This window comes from Taudactylus pleione, unplaced genomic scaffold (genome assembly GCF_031769625.1).
Source record: "Taudactylus pleione unplaced genomic scaffold, aTauple2 ptg001086l, whole genome shotgun sequence".
Taxonomy (NCBI): Eukaryota; Metazoa; Chordata; class Amphibia; order Anura; family Myobatrachidae; genus Taudactylus; species Taudactylus pleione.
The window spans coordinates 1955077-1968441 of record NW_028285487.1 but is presented as its reverse complement, the minus strand read 5'-3'; positions in this window follow the sequence as shown (position 1 = coordinate 1968441).

Genomic DNA, 13365 nt, shown 5'->3' with positions numbered 1-13365 from the left:
AGAGACTCCTGTACATTCTTCTGCTAATGGGTAGCTTTGTCTTCATAAGCTTAATCGTAATATATCAGAAAGTCTCCTCCAAACACCATGACCAATCAGCGGAACCCTATCACACTTACGTTGTAGGAAAGTGGAAGAAATGTTCCCTTGTCCCCCGGAGAGAAAGTTGCATTGTCTTATCTATTGGAAACCAAGCTGTGCTAGACACTCATATTGGGCCAGGACCCATAGGACGTGTACTCAATCTGTGACAAATTTAAACTGTTACATCTCATTTAGAATATTATATTTATAAACACTTTATAGGACTTATAGACACAGTTTAGAGTTATCCACCTAAATAATATATGCGTCAATAAATAAAGGATCCAAAATATTTTTGAAAGCCACTGCTCCAATATGGGATCGGTATGATTAACCGCCGGCCGGAAGCCCAGCAGAGGTGAAGATCCCAACTGTGCTAAAGGTAAGTATAAACTAACCTAACCCCCCCCAACCCTAACCCTCCCTTAGGGGTGCCTAACCCTAACCTCCCCCCTTCAAGTGCCTAAACCTAAGCCCCCCTTCCCCACTGCCTAAACCTAAGTCTCCCGGGGGGTGCCTAACCCTAACCTCCCCCCAGGGGTGCCTAACCCTAAACCCCCTTCCCCTAGCCTAAGCTTAAGCCTCCCAGGGGGGTGCCTAACCCTAAGTCCCCCCCAGGAGCCCCTAACCTAACCCCCCCGCGGCTATCCATGCCCGGCGCCCGGCTTACCTTCAATCGGGAAGCCGGGCGTCAGTCTCCCGGCACAAGTAAAATGACAGGCGTCGGGATCTCGATGCCTGTCATTTAACCCTTGCCGGGATTAGACAGTCGGGAAGCCGGCGGTCGGGATTCCGTCCATCGTCTTCCCGACTACTTCCCTCCAATATAGCTGTGGTTCTTGAGTTAAACATGTAACTAATGATCCATTCTAATTAGGGTAATGTATAACAAGGCTGGGGTGTCCCACACTGTAAAATTATGGGGGGGAAGGGGGTGTTATCAAACCTAGAGAGAAGTGGAGCAATCAATCAGCAACCAATCAGATTCTCACTATCATTTTATGGAATGAGTTAGATTAATGGTAGCTGGAATCTGATTGGTTACTCCTCCACTTGTTCTCTTTAGAAGGTTTTGCTAAATCTTCCCACATGTCTACCATGGCTAAAGGAAGAGACCACTGCAGCATTGAGAGAAGAGTGATGGTTGGGATACATTGGGCTGGAGATAAAGCGATGAAGACTGATGAAGTGGCTTATGTTTTCCGAGGAGCAGAGGCGACAGTGACATTATCATGGAAGCCTGTGGAAACGGTATAATTAAGTAGGGGGAAACTGGGGCTGAAAGCTTTAGTCATTCAGCTGTGCTGTCTTGGAACTGGTTCATCACAGGGGCAAAGCAAATGAGCAACTGAGAAACCACTGACTTGAAAAGTTTAGTGAATGAGCAGGCAGTGTTCACATAATAGGATTCTGTAGTGAGCTAAAGACCTGCTAAGACACTGTAGCCTGCCGCTGAATCCTCTGGTTTTTTATGGTGTTGAAATAATCTTAAATATTTGAATTTTGCAAAGAAATTCAGACATAAAGGAGCCTCCCCTAGCAAAACTGCAGATTTACAAAAAATAATAATAATAATAATTACTCTGACAAATATTAAGCCATAGAACATAATCGATGAACAAGTCCTCCCTTGTCCGACCACAGGTAAATGTATTAGCTCACTATGTAACAGGAATCTCCAAATCCCTCCTTAGGAGCTTGACAATCTCCAAAATAAGGGGAGCGAGGACAACGTGTGTAGAAGGTACTACATACTGGAAAGGCCGGGAGGCTCTGTAAAATTGGGCGGCGCTCCCAGCCGTCCAGAAGAGTGGGCAAGTCTCCCGAGCCACTGCCATCCACCCTCAAGCCACCCAGTTACTGGGCAACACCGGTAATTACAGCATTGTGTAGCCGGGGCGGGTCTACGATGACGCGATCACAAAATCACGCCCGTCAGCCTCCATACTTTCCTGTGATACACTCCCTGCTGAGCCAACCTGGTTGCACCCTCCCAGAGGGGTCGGCCAGGATGTCCACAAGTATGAGGTACTGTACTGGACCACACTGTGCAGGTTAAGGATTAATTGCACTACTCACAGGAATAAGTTTTATATATTTGCCCGTAATCAACAGTGATGCTGAATCTCCAGTTCTGCGACACTCGTCCTGGTGTGGATCGGTATGAAACAGAAAATGATTCCATACAGTGCAATACAGCCTTTATTAACTAGTGACATTGATAATATAAATAAAACAAATATTGCGTATCCACCATAAAGTAAGTATAGCAGCATAGCAGAATTTGGTCCGGTAAGTTGGAAATAAAGCAATTAAGAGCAAGTAACCTTAGCTAGGGTAGTGTGGCCGGTGCCATCGCACAGGGCACCACAGGTCAGGGGGCGCTGTTTGGGCCTGTCATATTTATGTTTATTATCATTCTTGCTTGTAGCTTCCTCTTATTTCATCCCCAGCATCTCCTGGCCTCTCCTATCTCTTCCCTGGCCCTTCCCCATGAGGCCATGGCCCTTTTTTGGGTGCATTATGTCCCTTTGAAAAATGAGGGTGGCGCCAATGCTCTTTCTGGCACAGGGCACCAAAAAGTCTAGTTACGGCTCTGCAAGTAACTGTGTACCTGGACAAACCATGTACCACAAGCAATGCAAGGGGAACAAATACATACATTTTATTGCCTGTGTGGTTAATACTGGCAGCTCTACTTGTAGCCCACAAATGCTCGTTAGCTTTATTGTTACTCTGCAATTTAGATTTCAGTTTGGCCACTCCTCTCCCAAATCTAAATCACTGTGCACATTTTACAATTTTACATCTGCCCCAAGTGCAGTGCAGCATAGATAAGGGATGATTACCAAACATCGATGGTTAAACACTGATGGACGATGGTTTTACCATCAATGGCGGAGATCCAATGATTCTCAGAGCCCCACAATGTTTTTTTTTTTTTATTCTCTGTTTCCAGGACACAGAGCATAGCTCCGCCCTCAGCGTGACCCACAAAGCCCTGGCCTCTAATCAGATTGGCCTACTGCCCAGAAACTACTAGAACAGGGCTGGCTATCGGTGGGCGAAATCATCGATGGTTACATAATATCAGTGTTAACCACTGATTGTACCATCGATGGTGAACATTGATGGCTAACCCACCGATGGCCAGGCCATCCATAGCATGGTTTTACCAAGGTGCACAGGGCCTAATTCAGCACGGATCGCAAGTCTGCAATCGCACACACCCGCACATAGCAAAAATATGCAAATTAATGTGATCGCAGTGCGATCGCAGCACTATACCAAGACGCCAAGCTCATAAAGCCGCTGACTTCGTATTACATGCATCCGCAAGTTAGCAAAAACATCGGTAACATCAAGTAACATCGGACCCATACTCAGAGTTGCGGTGGTTGAGCTTGACACGCCTCACAACCTGTGATGCTTCCTGTCGCCATGCAGAGCTCTGGCTGCGTATGCCGTGGCTGGGGCTTAATTATGCATGCCCCTGTAACGGCGTGTAAACACGCAGGCACGCCTGTGTTCCTTTGACCACCCCCCTGTCACCACCCCCGTACGGCACTTCCAGTCAATCATTTCTTTGTGCCGCTGCGTGTCCTCTGCGTTCGCATAGCCGATCGCAGTGGCCGTCTTGCGCACGCGCACCGCAATGCATACGCATGCGCTGAATGCAAACATCGACCGGCTGCGTGCGTCCGCAGCCTTGCGAACCAACCTGAATCAGGTCCACGGTTACTTGCTCTTTCTTGCTTTGTTCCAAGCTCAAAGGCCCTTTAGGAGGCGCGAAAATCCATCACAGATGTACAGTAACAGCTGTACCCGCTCCTTGGATTGCAGAGTCCGGCTTTGGACAGATCTCCCCCAAGCTGGTCAGGTTCCGGTACATGGCTGGCTAAGCATATGACTAAGGCACATTTATAAATTCCATGTTATAAAATAGTTTGGTTTGTCTAAATAAAGATTCTCCACAACCTTTAATGTGCCCAACAATAAACACGTTTCCATATAAATAATGAGCAGTTTCAGGTGGAACAATGAGGACAGGCGGGGGAGTTTATTTAATCTACGCTGTAGTTATAAAATGGAGGAAAACATAGCTCTGCGCAGGAAGCGTCTGCTTTATGTAACTCTCCAGTCAGGCTGGAGATTGTAGTGGAAAGGTTTTGCTGTCAGTGAAAAATGTTTGTACGTATTATTCGGCAATAAAACTTTGTAGCTTTACAAAGCAACTTCCTCAAAGGACAGCACAGGCGCAATTTTTATACCACATTAAACAGAGCTGCGCAGAACGCAATTGTTTCCATGTCTATCATATTCCACATGACAAGGATCCACCCATTATAATTTATAGCACTGATACAGTTATACTGTACTGGGAAGCAATTTAAAAGGGGGAAGAAATAGACTTGGGCAACGTGGTGGCAAAGTGGATAGCATTGCTGCCACATAGTGCTGTGATCAATTCAGACCAGGGTCATATCTGTGTGGAATTTTTTATTTTCTCCCCATGTCTGCATGGACATTCTCCCACATTCCATAGACATAGGAAGATATCTCATTAGACACGGGATTTACCACGTGAGGAAAAATTCCGGGTTCCACTCCTGGAGCTAGTAATTATTCTGAATTTTCACCGCATGTAAAATGCAAAACCCATGGGTTTCCCCACGCGTTAAATCCAGAAGACTGAACTTTAATGCTGACTCACCACCCCCGAGGCTTAATGCGCGGAGGATACAGGACCTGATTGAATAGGTACAAGCCAACATGAATGAAAGATTGAGCGCTAATATGTGTCAATTAAAATAAATAAAAAGGTAAAATAAAAGAGAGGTTTAAAAGGAAAAAAAAACAAAAAAAAAAGTTTTTTTTTTACATTTTTTTAAGATTGAGAGCTAATATGTGTCAATTATAATAAATAAAAAAGTAAAAAACCTGTTGTTTTTTTTTACCTCATTTTTTTTTACCTCTTTATTTCTTTTAATTGACACATATTAGCTCTCAAACTTTCGTTCATAAACTGCTTGTTTTTTATTGAGCTGCTTTTAAGCACACAAATTTAACGCAGATAACCTTCTCTATTCGATAAGGTACAAGCCAACAATTAAATGTGGGGTAAACCCTATGGCTAATTTCATATACCATATAGTGGTCGATTAATTGGCTTCTAGTAAAAGGAACCCCAGTGTGTGGTAGTGAATCTAGGGACTGACTCAGCAAGGATCGAAACTGTTAAAGCGTACGCAGATGGTCGATTGTTGCGTACTGTGCATGCATATGCATCGCAGTGCGCATGCGAAAATGCCTCACTGCGATCGCCGTGAGTACGCAGACCCAGCGCAGTGTGATTGACAGGAAGTACCATTTTGGGGTGGTGACGGGGAAGTAGTCGGAAAAATGCATTTGTGCCAGTACGTTTGAACACTGTTGCAGGGACGTGCATAAATGAGCCTCTGCGATGGCACACGCAGCTTGAGCTCTCACTGCGTGCAACGAGGTTAGCAATTTATAGGTAAGGTCAGGGCTGCAGTAACTCTGCATAAGGGACCGATGGTACCCTGGTACCCGATGTTTCCGATGTGAGTGCTTTAGGATTGCAAGCATTAGCATACTTTTGCAGCAGACCTGCGTGCGCGATCGCCAGAGCCGTAACTAGACTTTTTGGTGCCTTGTGCCAGAAAGAGCATTGGTGCCCCTCTCATTTTTCAAAGGGACATAATGCACCCAAAAAAGGGCCATGGATTCATGGGGAAGGGCCAGGGAAGAGATAGGGGAGGCCTGGAGATGCTGGGGATGAAATAAGAGGAAGCTACAAGCAAGAATGATAATAAACAGAAATTTGACAGGTCCAAACAGCGCCCCCTGACCTGTGGTGTCCTGTGCGATGGCACCGGCCGCACTACCCTAGCTACGGCCCTGGCGATCGCATCAGCGATCCTTGCTGAATCAGACCTATAGATCATAAACTTCAGTGGGACAGGGGATTTTTTTAAATATTTATTTTATAGGTGCACTGCTGGTGTCATTGAGTCCTGTCTGCCAGTGCATGCTAGCATTTGTGGTTCTCCAAGTGGCCTGGTAGCCATATAAATTGGGCATGACAGGACTGACTGAGATCTGTGGTGCACCACTAAAGAGCAGTATTAATGCTATTTTGGACCTAGATATTATGAACAACTTCACCCACTGCCCAAGGGGTGTTGGAAATAGCACAGGACTGATTCTTTCTAGGCTGTAGATGGGGAGTCTTTTTTTGTTATAGTGCCACCAGCCCTTGCTTCTAGTCCCCCCCAATTTTTCACTACCAGCCTAAGGATCCGTGCAACGCTACTAAACCATGTAATTTACGCAGCGGGAATGGAACAGTATTGAGTTTTACAAACCGTCAGGAGCGGATTGATGTCGTGTTCCATCGCTTCTAAACCCCAGTAAACCTGCCACTGATGAATAAATATATATAATACTGTGCAAAAGTTTTAGGCAGGTGTGGAAAAAATGCTGCAAAGTAAGAATGCTTTCAAATGTAGAAGTGTTAATAGTTTATTTTTTACCAATTAACAAAATGCAAAGTGAATGAACAGAAGAGAGATCTAAATCAAATCAATGTTTGGTGTGACCGCCCTTGAGGAGGAGATACTGTAGCAAATAATTCCCTGTACTCTTGTGGAACATATGGGGGTAATTGGGAATATTAATCACAGGAAGATTTGCTAGTTGTAAAGGGCCTTTTTTTAATTCACCATTAAGTTGGACCATGGGCCTGATTCAGAAATGGCGGCAATGGCAATATTAAGCAGTTGAGCGATTATTGGTAATCTGCGCATGCGTCTAAGTTGCACTGTGCATGCGTAAAGTTACATTACTATAATTTCTTGTAGTGACTATTTACCCACAGTGTGACTGACATTCGGGGGGGGATTCAATTCAGCGCGCTCTGTAGTCCGACTAATGATTTCTTCTTGCATCCTCCTGAGGGTGCGAGGAGAAATCCGACTAAAGTGACGGTTTTCCGACTTACCGCAGTGCTAACAGCCTCGTGGCCGGCACTTTAGTCGGAGAATGCCGACTCTCGTCACTAAACACCCAGGTTAAGTCCCAAGAACTGGCTTTCTCCGACTTACCTACCAACTGTCGGAATAAATAGCGCGCTGAATTGAAATAGGTCCGGGAGCTCCCTACAGATACTGTCAACAGCAAACTGAATTGAATTCCCCCCCAGGGGGAGTTTGGGGGAGATAATGGGGAAGTGGCGGCAAAAATGCAGATGTGTCGAGTTTCGTGTCGTGGTCTGCGTTTGCGATCCTGTACGCAATAAAAATGATTCTGGAGTTTCAGGGCCTGATTCAGACGTGGACACTAAGCCCCGATCGCTCGCGGCCAAAAGGGGCCGGGTATGCAAATTCCGCGACGGCACTGTGTGGTGTAATGATGCCCTCTATTTGTTATGGAGCGACGGCAGTGAGCGAACGCAGGTGTCTAAAGACGCCCCCACTTTCCTTTCTTAACACACGTCATCTCCAGGAAGTGTATGATTAATCGGTAGCATCGAGAGCCATCGGAGCTGCACTACATAGGATGACATGCAAATATGGCTTTCAACTTTACGAATGAATGCGCTTGTTTGTAAATATACAAAGGGAATATGTTCTATTGCTAAATGCATAAGTCACCCAGTGGTTTTATTATTCCGTTACTCTAAAGGTGCATACACACGTAACGATTTTTTGAATGATTTGTCGTTAACGACGTCGTTATCATTCAATCGTGCAAAAAATTGTTCAGCTTCTGAGTTATAATGATGAACGATAATCGTTCAAACGCGCTCCCGTTTGTAGTTATCGTTCATCGTCCATTTCAGACTATCCAACATAACGTTTTTTATTAGGGAAGGAACATTTTTCTTTCATCGTTGTAAAAATCGTTCATTACACTTCAAAAAATCATTCACTTTTTCAAGGGAAAATCTGACAGAAAATTGTTGGTTACAAAATCGTTACGTGTGTATGCACCTTAACTCATCGAATTAATTAGAAATAAATACACGGAATTAGAATTGTACTTATGGAGGGTGGCAAGAAAAAGCAGTGCGAACCTCGGCCACAACCATTGTACAGATATTTAAATAAATGGGGTAGCACCCACCCAGCACAAACGGGATTGGGTGGTACAACTCCCCTTAATAGGCATAGCATTGGCCCTTCCCTAAGATGGTGACCATGTCCTCCCCTGAGGTAGAGACCAACCAGCTGCTCTCAAAGGGGGAGTGCCAATCAACCGCCAGGCTGAGCCTATTACCTGTTGGAAAGAAGGGTTATGACAAAAAATTGCATTCCAACGAAAGTAAAAAGACAAAACATGTAAACCAAGTTAATTTGGGCAGGTCAGATGGGGATCAAAACTGGAAAAGAGGAAGATGGAAGCTATTCCTGCATATTTACAGACTGCCTAACAGCCCTTACCACTGGTACCTAATAGAGTAGACTAACCCTGTCATTCAAACCTGGTAATCTAAAACAAACCACCCCTTTTTAACTCTTAACTGTCTATCGATCCATTCCATAAAAAACCCGGGTGCTTCTATATCCTCACACTTAATTAAGTAGTATTCGTCTTCTTATAATTCTGTCGCAAGTCAGTCAGTGCTGAAAGGTTACACATGCCCTACTAATTGTTAGTCTAGCTTTGTGAAGTTTATCTACAAAGTAAACACACTATTCACTGTGTGCCAAGTGAGGTAAGTATAATATGATGCAAAGGTTTATTTTTTTTGCTCAATGTCTCAATATCTATCTTTACTTAAATATCGTACGATGAAGAGCATCAGGAGGCAAATGACCCTACAGAAAATGACGGCCTTCTGAATGAAAGGCAGCATCTGGGAGTAAGGGGAAAATAGTGAGTCCCGCAATAGTGGCAGCCACTGCTTCAAGCAGCATTGACTTGTTAATACTTCAAATGAGGCAGGAAGATGTCAGAAATGAATGCTAAACAATAGGTTGATTAGGGTACCAATGTATAGCCAGACCGTGACTATCAATAACGTAGGTCATGATGTACACTTTGGACATTCATTATGAAATGCAACATAGATGTTCTCATTTAGACGTTGTGTGGCATGGCCTGGGCAATATCAAAGTTAAAGTGAAGAATCTCAGCATTTTTATTCGGCATGCATTATATGTACATTGTGGTTTTTTTTGTATTTATAACCCTTGCATGGAAACAAGGAATAACATGGTTGAGCATTGCATTCTGAAGTGTTTGGGGGTGTAAACTGATTATTATACACATAAATAATCCTGGGTACACATTAGATGATAAATTGGACGGTTTCACGACGAATTGTAACGGCAAATCGTCCACATCACCCAGCGTGTACGCACTCCCGTGAGTCTTTTATCACATCTTCAGATCTACCTGCAGTGCCGGCTAATCTGAGGATACTGTCAACGATTTTGAGCAAATCGTGCAGAGTGTACGCACTACTGGATGACCAGGCGATATGGTAATGCTATATAGTTAATGAACAAATGCCCGAACGATGCACAATATATCGTTCAGTTGTTTGAAAGATTGCACAGTGAGCCTGATTCACAGCCGGACGCTCTGACCAGAGCGCTCGCTCTGAATCAGGGCCCTCCTCCATGAAAATGGAGCGGCCTCCTGGCCGCTCGTATAGCTGTGGGTGACCACCCACAGCATATGCGAGCGGCCAAAAAGATGGTCGCGATGGTCTTGACCATCGCGACCATCGGACTTGCGACGGAGACCCTGCGGTAGGGTCTCCCTGCCGCAAGCCCTGGAGTGATTTTGGCTCTATCAGAGCCAAAATCACTCCCACTGACATCACTAGAGATGTCAGTGGGGCCGGCTTCAGACAGTAGGCGTTCCCATGGGAACGCCTCCGTCTGGCAGGCACGCCCCCGGCACACCCACCAAAGGGGGCGTGCTGTCAATCAACATCGACAGCATGCCCCCTTTGGTGCGAGACCTGGAGCGATGGAAAGCCCGTCGCTCCCCGGCTCTCGTGCATGCGCACGACGGAGCTCCCTCCGTCATGCGCATGCGCAGTGGGGAACATCGACCCGCTTGCGAGCGTCCTGACGCTCACGAGCGGGTCTGAATGACCCCCAGTGTGTACGCACTATGATTCAGGAAGGAACGCACGGATGCAGACGCATGCAATTGGCCGATGTTCGCGGTCTGCACATGCGTTTGGGTCGCTGTGTGTGTGCTTGAACCGCTCACTGCGTCCGCAAAAGCGAGTGCAGTGAATACACAGAACTAGGGAAAAGTGATTGACAGGAAGTACTGTTTTGGGTGGAAATGGGGAGTGGTCGGCCGAACGCAGGCGTGCCAGTGCGTTCGCACCCCGTTACAAGGGCGTGCATGAATTAGATACTGAGATGCCGGATGCAGCCTGGCGTCCCTCTGCATGCAGGAAGTCTCTCAACTCCTGCGGCAGGGTCAGGTCTACCTTTAGTCTGCGTGTAGCTCCGATGTTACTCGATGTTCCCGATGTTTTCTCAGCCTTGCGCATCAGTTTGTATTTAACGAGTCACAACCTTTTTTTTCACTAGCTTGTGATGTTAAAAGTAGGGGTGAGCGGGTTCGGATTTCTGAAATCCGAACCCCCCCGAGCCCCCCCGATCCGAGTCCGATCCGAGTCAGGCTCGACTTTTCCCGCCTGACTCGGATCTGAAATCGAGGCAAAACGTCATCATCCCGCCTTCCGAGTCTCGCGGGTTTTGGATCCTATATAAGGTACCCGCGTCGGCGCCATTTTCTCACTCGGCTGTGGACAGTGAAGAGGGAGGGTGGGAGTTAGGGCTGTGTAGTGTAGTGTAGTGTAGTGCTGCTGTTGTCCACTACTTCAAAGTCCATAGGGGCTGGCTGTGTTGTGCTGCTGTTGTTAATAGGGGCTGTGTCCACTACTTCAAAGTCCATAGGGGCTGGCTGGACTGTGTTGTGCAGTCAGTTCTCCATAGGGGCTGTGTCCACTCCAAAGTCCTGTGCAGTGTCCCAGTCCTAAAGGAGTGCTGTAGTGTTGTCCAGGGGGTGCTCTGTCCATCAGGGGTGCTCCCCCCAAGTGCTAAAAAAATAATATATTTTCTGTGTTTGTGAATTGTGTGCGCAGTAGCCGCACGTGCATCAACAAAGTAGTGCCAAGCGTGCGCCTGTGTCATAAGTAAAGGGCCGGCTGGCTTGACCGTTAAAGGGTGCTGTAACCCCCGAAAGTACACTCCAGTCCAAACCAAAAAAAAATTATTTTCTGTGTTTGTGAATTGTGTGCGCAGTAGCCGCACGTGCATCAACAAAGTAGTGCCAAGCGTGCGCCTGTGTCATAAGTAAAGGGCCGGCTGGCTTGACTGTTAAGGGTGCTGTAACCCCCGAAAGTACACTCCAGTCCAAACCAAAAAAAAAATTATTTTCTGTGTTTGTGAATTGTGTGCGCAGTAGCCGCACGTGCATCAACAAAGTAGTGCCAAGCGTGCGCCTGTGTCATAAGTAAAGGGCCGGCTGGCTTGACCGTTAAGGGTGCTGTAACCCCCGAAAGTACACTCCAGTCCAAACCAAAAAAAAAATTATTTTCTGTGTTTGTGAATTGTGTGCGCAGTAGCCGCACGTGCATCAACAAAGTAGTGCCAAGCGTGCACCTGTGTCATAAGTAAAGGGCCGGCTGGCTTGACCGTTAAGGGTGCTGTAACCCCCGAAAGTACACTCCAGTCCAAACCAAAAAAAAAATTATTTTCTGTGTTTGTGAATTGTGTGCGCAGTAGCCGCACGTGCATCAACAAAGTAGTGCCAAGCGTGCGCCTGTGTCATAAATAAAGGGCCGGCTGGCTGGACCGTTAAAGGGTGCTGTAACCCCCGAAAGTACACTCCAGTCCAAACCAAAAAAAAATTATTTTCTGTGTTTGTGAATTGTGTGCGCAGTAGCCGCACGTGCATCAACAAAGTAGTGCCAAGCGTGCGCCTGTGTCATAAGTAAAGGGCCGGCTGGCTTGACCGTTAAGGGTGCTGTAACCCCCGAAAGTACACTCCAGTCCAAACCAAAAAAAAAATTATTTTCTGTGTTTGTGAATTGTGTGCGCAGTAGCCGCACGTGCATCAACAAAGTAGTGCCAAGCGTGCGCCTGTGTCATAAGTAAAGGGCCGGCTGGCTTGACCGTTAAAGGGTGCTGTAACCCCCTAAGTACACTCCAGTCCAAACCAAAAAAAAAATTATTTTCTGTGTTTGTGAATTGTGTGCGCAGTAGCCGCACGTGCATCAACAAAGTAGTGCCAAGCGTGCGCCTGTGTCATAAGTAAAGGGCCGGCTGGCTTGACCGTTAAGGGTGCTGTAACCCCCGAAAGTACACTCCAGTCCAAACCAAAAAAAAAATTATTTTCTGTGTTTGTGAATTGTGTGCGCAGTAGCCGCACGTGCATCAACAAAGTAGTGCCAAGCGTGCGCCTGTGTCATAAGTAAAGGGCCGGCTGGCTTGACCATTAAAGGGTGCTGTAACCCCCAAAGTACACTCCAGTCCAAACCAAAAAAAAAATAATTTTCTGTGTTTGTGAATTGTGTGCGCAGTAGCCGCACGTGCATCAACAAAGTAGTGCCAAGCGTGCGCCTGTGTCATAAGTAAAGGGCCGGCTGGCTTGACCGTTAAAGGGTGCTGTAACCCCCGAAAGTACACTCCAGTCCAAACCAAAAAAAAATTATTTTCTGTGTTTGTGAATTGTGTGCGCAGTAGCCGCACGTGCATCAACAAAGTAGTGCCAAGCGTGCGCCTGTGTCATAAGTAAAGGGCCGGCTGGCTTGACCGTTAAAGGGTGCTGTAACCCCCGAAAGTACACTCCAGTCCAAACCAAAAAAAAATTATTTTCTGTGTTTGTGAATTGTGTGCGCAGTAGCCGCACGTGCATCAACAAAGTAGTGCCAAGCGTGCGCCTGTGTCATAAGTAAAGGGCCGGCTGGCTTGACCGTTAAAGGGTGCTGTAACCCCCGAAAGTACACTCCAGTCCAAACCAAAAAAAAATTATTTTCTGTGTTTGTGAATTGTGTGCGCAGTAGCCGCACGTGCATCAACAAAGTAGTGCCAAGCGTGCGCCCGTGTCATAAGTAAAGGGCCGGCTGGCTTGACCGTTAAAGGGTGCTGTAACCCCCGAAAGTACACTCCAGTCCAAACCAAAAAAAAATTATTTTCTGTGTTTGTGAATTGTGTGCGCAGTAGCCGCACGTGCATCAACAAAGTAGTGCCAAGCGTGCGCCTGTGTCATAAGTAAAGG